The following is a 16,558-nucleotide window of genomic DNA, read 5'->3' as shown; positions in this document are numbered from 1 at the left end:
AAATTTGCTTACTGTAGGTAATGCATACACATGACTGTAAAGCTGCCGCCCAGTTGGGTGGGTGTGGAGCACATGACTGTAAAGCAGCCGCCCAGTTGGGTGGGTGTGGAGCACATGACTGTAAAGCTGCCGCCCAGTTGGGTGGGTGTGGAGCACATGACTGTAAAGCTGCTGCCCAGTTGGGTGGGTGTGCAGCAAGACTAGTAACTGTGTGACTCACCATAAATGTAAAGTGCCTTGTATAGTGACTGTTGTGAGTCTCTTGTTGAATCACTTGTGACACAAAAGATTACTGATGTGTGTATTTGTGGTGGTGATTAAATATGTATGTGTATGTATATATGTATACGTATGAATATGTACATGTATGCATAAGTATGTGTACATTAATAATTTTGTAACTAGCGTCAAAAGATTGTTATTTGCTTAGCTAAACGAACTAGAGGGTTCAGTTCCTGAACCGATTATGTGCCTCTGTAATCCTTTACACCACCGCCCACGGGATGTGTATTATGGGGTGCATAATAAAGAAAGAAAATGAATGGACCAAACCCCACAATTCATTTAGCTAAGCAAGTTACAATCTTGATGAGCTAGTTACAAAATTCACTATAAGTCGTCACATCATAAATGGGTTCGAGATGGACCACAAGTAGTGCATTACATAATTTATCAGTATTGAGCAGCCTGTGATCCCCGCCTGGCTGGATACTGATACCTAGGTAATTTTCATGTGTCCGGACACCGGCAATAAGGTGGTATTATTTATTTAACTTAAGATATATATTTTTAAATGTTGTCACATTAACGGCTACATCTTCCTTTCTTCTGACATATAGATTTTTAAGATTAATTAAAATATATGGAAACTAATTATACAATTTATTGGCTGGTGTGCAGGGCTTCAAACTCTCAGAGCTAGCCATCAAGTAACTATCAAAACGCATATATCTTCGTTTTCACTTCAGTTATATTTATGACAAAGGATTTTAAATGTAGCCTATATTTCTACCTTTCTGATGACATAAATACTTTCGTTAATTACAATATCTAGATCAAACTAACATTGATTTTCAAAAGGTTGTATATTTTCCATCAACGGAGAGCATCAGCCAAGAAGCCTTCTTTAAAATATGAATATCTTTCCTCACCCAATAAGATCTAATCTCTGAATAAAACGCAAAAAACGACTTGATTGTAACCTATCCACCGCTGCCCATTGGATGGGGGAGAGGGGGTTATGTGTAGGATAAACATATCAATTGTGACACTAGCCCTCCATATATGTCAGTTGCTTAAATTATAAACTGTACTTGTGGTCGGACTCGAGCCCATTGTTGATGTGACAATGTGCATTGACTTTTGTAACTAGCTTATCAAGATTATAACTTCCTTGGCTATATGAATTGTGGGGCTCAGTCCCTGAGCCCATTATGTGCCTCTGTAACACTCCACTATCGCTCATAGGATGGGTATGGGGTGCATAATAAATGAACTAAAATAAGCTCTGCCTTTTGATAACATATACAATTATAAGCTTTATTTGTGAAGCTCAATTAATTAAACAATATATCAAAGAGCCTGTAGGGTTCGGTGAGATGAGCGAAGAGACATGGGAGATTTTACATAAGTACAGTACATGGTAGTTTAAGTAGCGAACGCATGTCAACGAATAACGAGTATATATACAATACAATACAATACAATACAATTTTATTTAGGTAAGGTACATACATACAATAAATTTTTACAAGGATTGGTTGATATAACAAAAACAATATAACAAAGATATATTGGTTGATATAACAAAACAATTGTCCTATGAAGTCGATTTAACTTCCAAACATATATTTTTTAATAAATGTTAAATGTTTTCTGGCTAGTTATGTTAGATTTTATTAAAAATACGTATTCTACTTGTTAACATTATAATTTAAATTTGTGATAATTTGTGCAGAGAAGTGCGACAACTGGATATGCCAACAAACACTTTCCAAACAACGATATATCTTGGATAAGTCGCTCCACAACATTGACGCTTGGACCGTCGACTTCCTTTGATGCTACTTATTTACTTATTTCATAATGAAATTATATTAGTTTGGAGTAAATATATGTTTTCTCATGTTCTGCATTCAGCACCCACATTATAGTAAATATACCATATTACTTCATTACTTAAATAATGCTAGGAGGGTTTGAGTTGCTTTGGGTCTTTAGTGGACAGAATCTCCAATAGATGGGGCGAGAGTCGCTCCCTCTCTCTCGCCCGAGCAAGAGTCGAAACTTAATTTAAAATTGATATATCTTTGTTCTCGAACATGATATATTTCATTTGGTGAAATCATAATAATGTTCATATCTCGATCTTTCTGGAGGCATATAAGATTTTAGGCTTTATTAGCGTATCTTTGTTAATTATACAATATATCGGCAAGTGCGTAGGCGTCTGCACTCCATGCCCGACAAGCTACTGAGCGCTACTATAAAAACATATGTATCTTCACTTGAGCTATAAATATGTCTATTGTAATGTATTTAAAATGAAGCTCTTATTTCTATCTTGCTTAAGACATAAAACATTTGTGTTTATTAACGAATTTACGTGAAATAAACATTGATCTGAGAGAGTTGCTCTGTCGTTCAGTCTGTACGGGCTGGGAGCTCCGTAATTTTTAAAATACATGTATCTTCATTAGAACTTTAAATATGTCCATGGTAAAGTGTTTAAAGTGAAGCTTATATGTCTGCCTTTCTTGAGACATATAAAACATATATGTTTATTAACGAATTCACGTGAAATAAACATTGTTCTGAGAGAGAGTTGCTCGGTCGATCAATCTGTCCGGGGTTAAAGCTCGGCTATTATAAAAGTACACGTATCTTCGCTTTAAATTTAAATATGCCCATGGTAAGGTATTTAGAATGAAGCTTATATTTCTATCTTTCTTGTGACATATAAAACTCTTACGTTTATTAAGGAATCTGTGTGAAATAGGCATGGTTCTGAGATGAATGCTGCGGTTTTCGAGCTCGACGCGCGGCAATGGACGCAATACACATCCAGTGGGTGTTATTGGACCCTATACCCATTTTATTTGTGGTTGGAGCCCCATACCCATTCTATGGGTGGTTAGAGCCCCATACCCATTCTATGGGTGGTTGGAGCCCCATACCCATCCTGTGGGTTGTAGTGGACGCCATACTCATCCTGTGGGTGGTATTGGACCCCATACCCTTCCTGTGGGTGGATGTGATCCCCATACTCATCCTGTGGGTGGATGTGACCCTCATACCCATCCTGTGGGTGGTATTGGACCCCTTTCCCACCTAACAGGCGGTAGGTGACAATATACCCATCCTAGCTATAGTTGGTATAGTAGACACAATAACGTCCTGTTTGCAGTAGTTTACCCCATAGACATTCCAACGTAACATCGTTTTCTGTTAGCGTTCCTACAAAACATCCTTTAAAGATTTGTAAAGCACAAACTATGGTATATAATATTGATTGGTGAAGGACTGTTATTCTATGTAATAATTTTTAGTGCTTATTATAATTTACTAAGAACAACTAATATTTCTCAAAACAAAATTACGAGCCTTCAATAGGAAGTAGCTGATCTGTAATATTCTAAGAGCATGGACAATAGTAGGTAAATTTCACAACCCATGTGTGACCTGAAAACTACAATTTTCCTTATAATTGAGCCAATCACGAATATTCTGCTATCTATGTTGACGGACGGGTACTGTGACACGTAAATTGGTACGTGAGGAAGAGTTTGGGCCTTGGTAAAAAAAGTAACTGGGAATATATCACATATTTACTAATTCATATTCAACATATTGACTTTAAGCATTAAGTCATATATGTGCTGTCTTGTGTGAGAACGGGTTGTTTTGTTACACATCCCCAGGAAGCAGCCCGTTGCAGCTGTCTAACTCCCAGGTATCTATTTACTGCTACGTAACAGGACGCATCAGGGTGAAAGAAACTTTTTACCCATTTGTCTCCCTCCACCGATCAATCGATCGGTGGAGGGGTTCGCTCCTTCCACCGGGGATTGAACCCGGAACCTCAGGACTACGAATCCGAAGCGCTGTCCACTCAGCTGTCAGGCGCCCCCAAGGCGCCTGACAGCTACTTAATGACATCATATAATACGCTCGTGAACACCAAACTGACGTCATAGCGCTACAGGAGACACTGGTGGGTGATGACTTCAACCCAAGGTTCAGCGGCTATCGCAAGTTTTCCCTGCCCTCTGGGGACAGGAAACGGGGTCTTATTACCTTTGTCAGCAACAACATACCTGCACAGATTATTGATGATCTTCACATGGAGGATGACTATGAATCGCTGGGGGTAACCCTTCACTTAAACAATAATGCCCTACATATAATCAACCTATATGTGCCACAGAGTAAACTTGACCATGGCACACTACCTGAATTTGTTAATGAAGAACCTACCCTGCTGGTCGGTGACCTTAATGCCAGGCACCCACACTTTGAAGCCAACTGTCATCAGTCTAATGTCAATGAACGGAAACTGTCACTCTATGTCATGAGAAGTGAAAACCTTAGGGTCCTGGGTGATGAACAATCAACTCACCTCAGAGGAGGAAGATTGGACTATGCTCTCCTGCTGAATGCACAGGACACGGATACCAATACACACATTGTGCACAGTTTATATAGTGACCACTGAGCACTGATTACCACCGTCGACATAAGCAAGAGAAGGAAAGAGACAAATAAAAGAAAAAGGTTATTACTCAGACCAGATATGAGGCCGCACTTCATAAACAGGATGATTGACTGGTTCCTCGCTCCGGCACCTCCTTCTGGAGCGAGGAACCAGAAGGAGGAGTTACTCCGAGGGCGGCTGTCGAAGATTCACGCGCCTATTGTGATTTGCAAGAGGAGACAAGGTATTTGGTACTTCATCTGGCTTGACCGGTTTGTTCTGCAATGACACATATCGACATCTCTCCTCCACATCTCCCTCTCTTCTACACATTTATACAAGCTCCCAATTACCAACTGGGCATCAGTAGGTCAAGGTCATCTGGATAAGTGAATCAGACCCAGGTGAGGAAAATTACATTAAATATCCGGTGCGCATGATTAATTACTGGTCATCAGGGAATAAAGATGTGATGCAGGAGGGCCAGGTAGTGTTTCTTCATTGCATCTGGCACTCCTGGCACTGTTCCCTCACCGTGTCTGACACTCCAGGCACTGTTCCCTCACTGCATCTGGCACTCCAGGCACTGTTCCCTCACCGTGTCTGGACACTCCAGGCACTGTTCCCTCACTGCATCTGGCACTCCAGGCACTGTTCCCTCACCGTGTCTGACACTCCAGGCACTGTTCCCTCACTGCATCTGGCACTCCAGGCACTGTTCCCTCACCGTGTCTGACACTCCAGGCACTGTTCCCTCACTGCATCTGGCACTCCAGGCACTGTTCCCTCACTGTATCTGACACTCCAGGCACTGTTCCCTCACTGCATCTGGCACTCCAGGCACTGTTCCCTCACTGTATCTGACACTCCAGGCATTGTTCCTTCACCGTGCTTGACACTCCTGGCACTGTTCCCTCACTGCATCTGACACTCCTGGCACTGTTCCCTCACCGTGTCTGACACTCCAGGCACTGTTCCCTCACTGTGTCTGACACTCCAGGCATTGTTCCTTCACCGTGCTTGACACTCCTGGCACTGTTCCTCACTGCATCTGACACTCCTGACACTGTTCCCTCACCACCTCTGGCACTCTTCCCTCACTGCATCTGGCACTCCAGGAACGCTGTAATCACGCGGAAGTTAAGCCGGCCGGAGTCCAGCACGGACGTGCTATCATGTCCAGGATGTACACGGGCATACCAGGTCACTCTTATGATTATATGGGGCATACCAGGTCACTCTTGTGATTATATGGGGCATACCAAGTCACTCTTGTGATTATATGGGGCATACCAGGTCACTCTTGTGATTATATGGGGCATACCAGGTCACTCTTGTGATTATATGGGGCATACCAGGTCACTCTTGAGATTATATGGGGCATACTAGGTCACTCTTGTGATTATATGGGGCATACCAGGTCACTCTTGAGATTATATGGGGCATACTAGGTCACTCTTGTGATTATATGGGGCATACCAGGTCACTCTTGAGATTATATGGGGCATACCAGGTCACTCTTGTGATTATATGGGGCATACCAGGTCACTCTTGAGATTATATGGGGCATACTAGGTCACTCTTGTGATTATATGGGGCATACTAGGTCACTCTTGAGATTATATGGGGCATACTAGGTCACTCTTGTGATTATATGGGGCATACTAGGTCACTCTTGTGATTATATGGGGCATACTAGGTCACTCTTGAGATTATATGGGGCATACCAGGTCACTCTTGTGATTATATGGGGCATACTAGGTCACTCTTGTGATTATATGGAGCATAACAGGTCACTCTTGAGATTATATGGGGCATACTAGGTCACTCTTGTGATTATATGGGGCATAACAGGTCCCTATTGAGGATTCAAGGGTAACTCTAATATCCATGAACTGGAGGAGAACACAGGGGGATTCTTAGTACAGCACATAGACACCACATATAAATATGAATCAGCATTAATAACCAAAAAGGGGGAACAAATAACTAAGCCAGAAAATACATTAATATACTTTATTTATTAACTGACACGAAAATTTTATATCAAATTTGACATTATATCAAATTGGAATATATCATACTCTAATTATTCCTAAGAAGCAAATATCATCGGAGTGTGCAATTACTTTGATGTACCAAAACTCAGACAGACATTACCTTATTCCTGCCACCCGACCAAAGATGTTGAATGGCTTGCCCTACTGGTCATTAGACCTGTACCCCAGTGAAGCTCCAGACACACTGACTATTTTCTTAACAAGTAAACCCGTAGACAAAATAAGCTCCACCCACTCTAAAGCTCCTTAGGTCCAATTAAACCTCAAGTCTAGAGCCAATGAATACAAAGTCTTGTTCTAGGTGTTGACTAGCTCTGCCCACTTACGCCTCCCTGGCTGGCTATAGGCCTGTGTTCTTAAGGGTTTGTTTCTTGTGCCCCCTCCCCGTTCGGCTCGTTGATGCCGTGAGGTGGGCTTAGTGGACGGCTGCCGGAATGTGATGCTCCTTGGGATAGTCCTCTGTCCTTTTGTAGCCTTGTGCTACTGCTGCCGTCCTCTCAAATTTTGCTGAACAACTTTTCCTTTTCCTTCTGTTTCGTTTTTCTCCCCCATCTTCTCCTATCTGCTTGTCGTTTCCTGCCGACCTTTTGCTTGTTTTGGTTCTTCCTTTGGACTTCTTCTGTTTTGATGCCCGGGTGCTTGAGGAGGCATACTCTACGTACTACTTAGAACTGTAGTACCCAACATCGAGAGTGAGGGGAACCTTTTATTGTCAATCCCCCTTTCGTCGCTGAACCCGATCTCGACGGACTGACGGTTCTTAAGGTGGCGTTTGTGGGGCGTAAACTCACGACACACCCCTAGGAGGCCCCGGCATGATCGGCGATAGTTTCTTGTTGGGTGTCCTGCCTCTAATTGTGGCTCCGTGGTGGGTGTGGGGGCACATTCGCGAATGAATGTTTATGTTTCGTACCTATGTTGTGTTCTGTTTTTCCTTCACCTTCTCAGGCTCGTGGGGTGGGTGACCAAGCCCCCGAGTCAGTCTGTGTTGGAAGACCGGGCTCTGTAGCCTCCGCTGCATTGGTCCCCGATCTTGCTCCTCCTTTGGCCTCTCTGACTACTCCCCTCGGCACCCCTCCCTCCTCTGTGGTTGGGTCGAGCCCCAAGCCCCCAGTGGTGACTACCTCGTCCCCTGGCACGGCTCCATCTCTAGTTGTAACTACTGCGCCTTTTAACCCCTCTCTCTCTCTCTGGGGGTTCTCACCGCCATTCTCGATACGGCCGCACACACTCGATTCCTTCCTGTTCTGATGCCTATCAAGCCTTGTTCGGTCCCGCTTCGTGGGCCAAATACTTTGATCTCCTCCCTCTTGATTCTACGCATCCTGGCGATTTCTCCCTCCATCGACATCTTGATGATTCCGTGGATGCCTCTGTTACCTTCAACCCCACTCGTCTCGGTACACGTGTCGTTGCTGCTCCTTCTCAGGATACAGCTTCCCGCTTGGCTGCCTTATCCTGCCTTGGCGAGATCCCTGTTCGGGTCTCAAAGAATGCTCAGTTGAATGCCAGTGTTGGCACTATTCTCCTCCCGCCTATAACTCATGTGTCATCATGAGTTACTCCTCCCTTAAAGAAAAGAGTGTGGGTGATTCCGTGACGTCATCGACGTCACGTATTTACATTACTCAAAATCTGTTTATACCACAGTCTAGTGTTTAAATTTAATAAAAAAAAGTGTTCACTAAGACTGCATATAATTTTCAACACTAGGAATATAGCTTAATACTCTATTACATAAATATAAATAAAGCCAACAAACATTTGCATTCATCTCCCTCCAGGAGCGTCGTCACGTACACACTGAGACAGTAACATCACAACACGCCGTAGAGTGGCTCTCCATATGAGCTGATTCGTTAGACACCCAGACCATGAGTCAACAAGCAAGCAACCAGCAAAACAGCCTCTCAACAACCACAGCAATTCCAATATCCGTTTTACCGTCTTTTTTGTTTAACAGTGGCCATAGTTATTCATAAATAGGTAGATGGTTATAATGCATGAGAATCCTTCATTAACAAGTACGTTTACTCAGCTCAACACCCTCATATTCCATGTCATACCTGTAATTATATGTTTAGAGAAACATTATTAATTCTTTAAACTCGGCAGGTAATTGTGATATGGAGTAACAAGAAGCTGAGCAGACAGTTGGTGATTACATATAAATTATTAAATAGCTGTACACCAAGCTTTGTAGACCTCCAGACAGCCGCCAGTACATGGCACTCAGAGGCACAGGGCCACACCTAATTTTGATGCTACAACTATGCAGCCTTAGCAGGTCCCTTCAACAAGAACAGCTAAGCCCTCCTTTTTGTACAATACTGTAGACATAGTATAAGAAATTAATTCATTATTGCCATAATAATAATAGATTACACCACCAAATGTGGAATGATTTATAATTTATAATTTGAATATTAGGTAAATAATTTGTGGTTTAAGAAGGAGCCATCAGAAAGTGGTTTCAGCTGCAAATTGTCCCCCCAATTATATGAGATAAATTCAGGCAGCTGAATCAGTACATACAATCCACTCACTTACTTTCTTACTTAATTATTTACTTGCTTAATTAACTAACTTATTACTAAGAACTAAGAAAATTAATCAGACAAAAAATTATCATATTAAAGTCCAATTAAGAAATATTTAGTATTTACAGAATTTAAAAAAGAATTAAGCTACCAGGATTTTCCCACACCCCTGTCATCACGTCCACTGTCATCACTTCCCCTGTCATCACTCCCCCTGTCATCACTTCCCCTGTCATCACTTCCCCCTGTCATCACTTCCCCCTGTCATCACTCCCCCTGTCATCACTTCCCTCTCATCACTCCCCCTGTCATCCCTTCCCCCTGTCATCATTTCCCCCTGTCATCACTTCCCCTGTCATCACTTCCCCTGTCATCACTTCCCCTGTCATCACTTCCCCTGTCATCACTTCCCCTGTCATCACTTCCCCTGTCATCACTTCCCCCGGTCATCACTTCCCCCTGTCATCACTTCCCCTGTCATCACTTCCCCTGTCATCACTTCCCCTGTCATCACATCCCCTGTCATCACTTTCCCTGTCATCACTCCCCCTGTCATCACTTCCCCCTGTCATCACTCTCCCCTGTCATCCCTTCCCCCTGTCATCACTTCCCCCTGTCATCACTTCCCCTGTCATCACTTCCCCTGTCATCACTTCCCCTGTCATCACTTCCCCTGTCATCACTTCCCCCTGTCATCACTCTCCCCTGTCATCCCTTCCCCCTGTCATCACTTCCCCCTGTCATCACTTCCCTTGTCATCACTTCCCCTGTCATCACTTCCCCTGTCATCACTTCCCCCTGTCATCACTTCCCCCTGTCATCACTCCCCCTGTCATCACTTCAACCCTGTCATCACTCCCCCATGTCATCACTCCCCCATGTCATCACTTCCCCTATTTACTTCCCCTGTCATCATTACCCTGTCATCACTTCCCCCTGTCATCACTTCCCCCTGTCATCACTTCCCCTGTCATCACTTCCCCCTGCCATCAATTCCCCCTGTCATCACTTCCCCCTGTCATCACTTCTCCTGTCACCACTTCCCCTGTCATCACCCCCCTGTCATCACCCCCCCTGTTATCACTCCCCCCTCTCATCACTCCCCCCTGTCATCACTTCCCCTGTTATCACTTCCCCTGTCATCATTCCCCTGTCATCACTTCCCCTGTAATCATTCCCCTGTCATCACTTCCCCTGTAATCATTCCCTCTGTCATCACTTCCCCTGTCATCACTTCCCCTGTCATCACTCCCCCCTGTCATCACATCCCCTGTTATCACTTCCCCTGTAATCATTCCCCTGTCATCACTTCCCCTGTAATCATTCCCCCTGTCATCACTTCCCCTGTCATCACTTCCCATGTCATCATTCCCCTGTCATCACTTCCCCTGTAATCATTCCCCCTGTCATCACTTCTCCTGTCATTACTTCCCCTGTCATCACTCCCCTGTCATCACTCCCCTGTCATCACTTCCCCTGTCACCACTTCCCCTGTCATCACTCCACTTGTCATCACTCCCCCCCTGTCATCACTCCCCCCTATCATCACTCCACCTGTCATCACTCCCCCCTGTCATCACTTCCCCTGTTATCACTTCTCCTGTCATCATTCCCCTGTCATCACTTCCCCTGTAATCATTCCCTCTGTCATCACTTCCCCTGTCATCACTTCCCCTGTCATCACTCCCCCCGGTCATCACTCCCCCCTAGTCATCACTCCCCCCTGGTCATCTCTCCCCCCTGTCATCACTTCCCTTATTTACTTTCCCTGTCATCATTCCCCTGTTATCACTTCCCCTGTCATCATTCCCCGTTCATCACTCCCCCCCTGTCATCACTCCCCCCAGTCATCACTTCCCCTGTCATCCTTTTCCCCTGTCATCACTCCCCTCTGTCATCCCTTCCCATGTCATCACTCCCCTCCCCGGTCATCCCTTCCCCTGACATCACTCCCCCTGTCATCACTTCCCCTGTCATCACTCCACCTGTCATCACTCCCCTTATCATCACTCCCCCTGTCATCACTTCCCCATGTCATCACTTCCCCTGTCATCACTCCCCTTATCATCACTCCCCCATGTCATCACTTCCCCTGTCATAACTTCCCCCATCACTCCCCCACTGTCATCACTCCCCTAGTCATCACTTCCTCTGTCATCACTCCCCCCTGTCATCATTTCCCCTGTCATCGCTCCCCCTGTCATCACTCCCCTGTCATTACTTCCCCTGTCATCACTCCCCTGTCATCACTCTCCCCTGTCATCACTTCTCCCTGTCATCACTTCCCCCTGTCATCACTTCCCCTGTCATCACTCCCCCCCTGTCATCACTTCCCCTGTCATCACTTCCCCTGTCATCACTTCCCCCTGTCATCACTTCCCCTGTCATCACTTCCCCTGTCATCACTTTCCCTGTCATCACTTTCCCTGTCATCACTTTCCCTGTCATCACTTTCCCTGTCATCACTTTCCCTGTCATCACTTTCCCTGTCATCACTTCCCCTGTCATTACTTCTCCTGTCATTACTTCCCCTGTCATTTCTTCCCCTGTCATCACTTCCCCTGTCATCACTTCCCCTTGTCATCACTTCCCCTGTCATCACTTCCCCTGTCATCACTTCCCCTGTCATCACTTCCCCTGTCATCACTTCCCCTGTCATCACTTTCCCTGTCATTACTTCCCCTGTCATTACTTCTCCTGTCATTACTTCCCCTGTCATCACTTCCCCTGTCATCACTTCCCCTGTCATCACTCCCCCTTGTCATCACTTCCCCTGTCATCACTTCCCCTGTCATCACTTCCCCTGTCATCACTTCCCCTGTCATCACTTCCCCTGTCATCACTCCCCCTTGTCATCACTTCCCCTGTCATCACTTCCCCTGTCATCACTTCCCCTGTCATCACTTCCCCTGTCATCACTCCCCCCTCTCATCACTTCCCCCTGTCATCACTTCCCCCTGTCATCACTTCCCCTGTCATCACTTTCCCTGTTATTACTTTGCCTGTCATCACTTTCCCTGTCATCACTTTGCCTGTCATCACTTTCCCTGTCATCACTTTCCCTGTCATCACTTCCCCCTGTCATCACTTCCCCTGTCATTACTTCCCCTGTCATCACTCCCCCCTGTCATCATTCCCCCTGTCATCACACCCCCTGTCATCACTCCCCCTGTCATCACTCCCCCTGTCATCACTTCCCCTGTCATTACTTCCCCTGTCATCACTCCCCCCATCATTCCCCTGTCATCATTCCCCTGTCATTATTCCCCCGTCATCATTCCCTCCCCATCATCATTCCTCCTGTCATCATTCCTAACTCATCACTTGCCCCAATTTCAAGTGACCTGGTATGCCCCATATAATCTCAAGGGTGACCTGGTATGCCCCATATAATCTCAAGAGTGACCTGGTATGCTCCATATAATCTCAAGAGTGACCTGGTATGCCCCCCATAATCTCAAATGACCTGGTATGCCCCATATAATCTCAAGTGACCTGGTATGCCCCATATAATCTCAAGTGACCTGGTATGCCCCATATAATCTCAAGAGTGACCTGGTATGCTCCATATAATCTCAAGAGTGACCTGGTATGCCCCATATAATCTCAAATGACCTGGTATGCCCCATATAATCTCAAGTGACCTGGTATGCCCCATATAATCACAAGAGTGACCTGGTATGCCCCATATAATCTCAAGAGTGACCTGGTATGCCCCCCATAATCTCAAATGACCTGGTATGCCCCATATAATCTCAAGTGACCTGGTATGCCCCATATAATCTCAAGTGACCTGGTATGCCCCATATAATCTCAAGAGTGACCTGGTATGCTTCATATAATCTCAAGAGTGACCTGGTATGCTCCATATAATCTCAAGAGTGACCTGGTATGCTCCATATAATCTCAAGAGTGACCTGGTGTAATGATCTGTGCAGACCAACCTTCTCCCTTCCCTATTCCCCTTGTTGCCGTTCCCTTGTGTGGTCATTCGTCCCTCCCTTCCTGTTGGCCGTTTCCTGCCATAAAACTCGAGTCAACTTACCCTTAGGCAAGTGGGACCTTCGCATGTCACTTTTCCCCTCCTGTTCCCCCAATACTAATCCTATTTCTCTAATCCCTTCCTCCAATCCTTGTCTTCAGTCCTTCCAATCGTTTCCCCTCTCCCCTTGCCTTCACCATAGCCAGTGACGAATTGAGGGGTAGTAGGGTGTCATAAACTCAGCTTCAGTCATTGTCTTGGACCTCTGGCGAGAGGTTCCCGGGTATGTGAGTGTGAGAACGCATGAGATTACTGTCACAAGAAACAAGTAAGTAAGTAAGTAATTATCAAAAGAAGGCACCAAACCGGGAAGGCTATGTAGCACCATCAAATGTGCGGAATAATCAGAGGGCGCTAAATATCACCAAGGATGCCAATACGAGAACAAAAACGCATAAGGCGAACGATATCAAAAGTATCCAAGTAACAAAGAATTCTATCGAGGGACAGGTGACCGCGAGGGGCGGTCGGAAAGCAAGACACACGCTCGTCCTAGAAGTCAGGGCATTCAAGAAGGACATACACGACCGTAAGAGGGACAATGCAATTAGGACAATAAGGAGCTGGGCGGCGCTCCATCAAGTGACCATGGGTTAAGCGAGTAAGGCCAATACACAACATCGCCAGAGCCGTTTCCCATCGCCGGTTACAGTGGTAGGACAGCCACGAGGAAACACAACATTTAAGATCACGTAGTTTGTTACCAGTAACAGACGACCAAGAAGCCTGCCAACGGGTAAGGATGGAGGAATGAATAACCGGGTAAAAGTCGGAATATGGAATACCTTTACGAGAGATGGGACAAGAGCTGACAGCTTCCTTGGTGGCAGCATCCTCACACTCATTTAAAGACACACCAATATGGCTGAGAACCCAACAAAACTCAACCTACTTAAATTTACTATGAACAAGAAACAGCCAATGCTGGATCTCGACAACTACTGGATGAACCGGATTAAAGGACCCAAGAGCCATGAGGGCACTACGAGAGTCTACAACAACTACAAAGGAAGACTGACAACGAGAAAGCAGGAGACGAAGAGCATAGAGAATAGCATTAAAGCTCCGTTGTGAAGATGCTAGTCTCCGGAGGTAAGCGACACATATAAGTACGATCAGGAAAAACAACAGAGTAGCCAACACCGTCTGCAGACTTAGACCCATCGGTGAAGACAGAAACGGAGCGAGAATGAGAAGAAAAGTGCTCAAGGAAAAGGCGTTTTAGAACCAAAGGAGGGGTAAAAGCTTTAGTGATGCGGGTCAAGGATGTACAAAATTGCGGAAGGGGGGGGGGGGACTCTTCACGGGGGCAAAGAAGGAACAACACGAAGAGAAACATTAGAAATACGAATGGAAAGAGAATTCTGTAAGCGAGATAACCGGACAGAAAGAGAGAGGTGGTGAAGAGGAATAGGAACCGCAAGAGGGGTAAAAGTTAAAGCACGATAGAGGCGAGAGGAAGGATGTTGTAAGGACCGCGCAACATAGCGAAGATAGTAGCGATCACGGCAGTCCTGGAAAGACAGGAAGCCAGTGTCAACATACAAGCTAAGGACGGGAGTCGAACGAAAGGCACCAGAACTGAGGCGCAACCCAGTATGGTGCAAAGAATCAAGACGGCGAAGAGCAGAAAGAGAAGCAGACGAGTAAGCAGGGCAACCATAATCGAGCTTAGACAGGACGAGAGAGGAATGTAAAGCAAGGAGAGTGCGCCTATCCGCTCCCCAAGAAGTATGGGACAATACCCGAAGGAGGGTAAGGGCCTTAGAGCACTCAACACGGAGGTAAGAGATATGGGGAGACCAAGACAAACGAGTGTCAAGGAATAACCCCAAAAGCTTCGTGGAATCTTTGTACTCAAGGGGATGACCATAAAGTGACAAAGAGGGACGAAGAATGACCTGTTTCCGAGTAAAAGTCATGGCACAAGTCTTAGTAGTAGAGAACTTGAAGCTATGATCGGTGGCCCAAGACGACACGGCATCAATCGCAAGTTGAAGCTGGCGTTGAAGGAGAGGAAAATCATCACCCTGACAGCAAAGGGTAAGATCATCGACATAGAGAGCAGAGAAGACGCCTGAAGGAATAGAGGAAAGAAGACCATTGAGGGCAACCAGAAAAAGAGTAGTTCTCAGAACACTACCCTTGGGCATACCTTCGTATTGCTGAAAAGAGGCAGAGAGAGCAGTACCAAGCCGCACCCGAAAGGAACGACGAGAGAAGAAGCTGAAGAGAAAGAGAGGGAGATGACCATGAAGGCCGAAAGAATGAAGCTGGGATAGAATATGATATCGCCAAGTGGTGTCGTAAGCCTTTTCCAGGTCAAAAAGGACAGCAACAATGGAGGTCTTCGCAGCAAAAGCAGTACGAATATAGACCTCCAAGTTCACCAGGACATCTGTCGTCCTGCGGCACTTGCGGAAACCAAATTGAGAAGGGGAGAGGAGGAGATGGTAAGTGTTGAAAGTAAGTGTTTCAAATATCTGAAACACTTACTGGACTCTTTGCCGGAGCCTGTGCTCCTGCTGGATGATTTCAATTGTCGTCATTTCCTTTGGGGTGATGTCCTGACGAACACCCGAGGTCGCCTTCTTGAGCCATTTATCCTCTCTTCTTCCCTGTTTCTTCTGAATTCTGGTGAGCCCACACATTTGGACTCTTGAACTCGCACCCTTAACTGTCTTGATCTTTCTCTTTGCTCGTCTTCTCTTTACTTAGATTTCACGTGGCATGTTCTTGATGACCTCCATATGGCAGTGACCATTTCCCCATCCTTGTTACCTTTTTCTCTTTTCGCCCTCCCCTCTCCTTCCCTAGGTGGCTGATTACAAAAGCGGACTGGAACCTATTTACCCTCAGTGCTGCTCTCTCTGACCACTCCCTTCTACCTCTCCCTCGCTCTCTCCTCCTTTTTCATGACACTGTCTTCGAGGCTGCCCTCCGCTCTATTCCTTGCTCTTCCTCTCGGGGTCCACGGAAGTGAATTCCCTGGTGGAATGCAGACTGCTCGGGCTGTTCTCTGTAAGTGTACAGCCTGGAAGAGACACCGCCGTCGGCAGACGGCCGATTCTTTTCTTTTCTTTCGGAAGGCGAGTGTGGTGGCCCGTAGGGCTATCCGTATGGCTAAACGTGAATGTTGGGCATCTTATGTCTCTACCATTATGTCCGAAACTCCTCTGCCACAGATATGGAAGCGTATCTTGAGGTTATCTTGAGATGATTT

This window comes from Procambarus clarkii, chromosome 74 (assembly GCF_040958095.1).
Source record: "Procambarus clarkii isolate CNS0578487 chromosome 74, FALCON_Pclarkii_2.0, whole genome shotgun sequence".
Lineage (NCBI taxonomy): Eukaryota > Metazoa > Arthropoda > Malacostraca > Decapoda > Cambaridae > Procambarus > Procambarus clarkii.
This window is presented reverse-complemented; position numbering follows the sequence as displayed.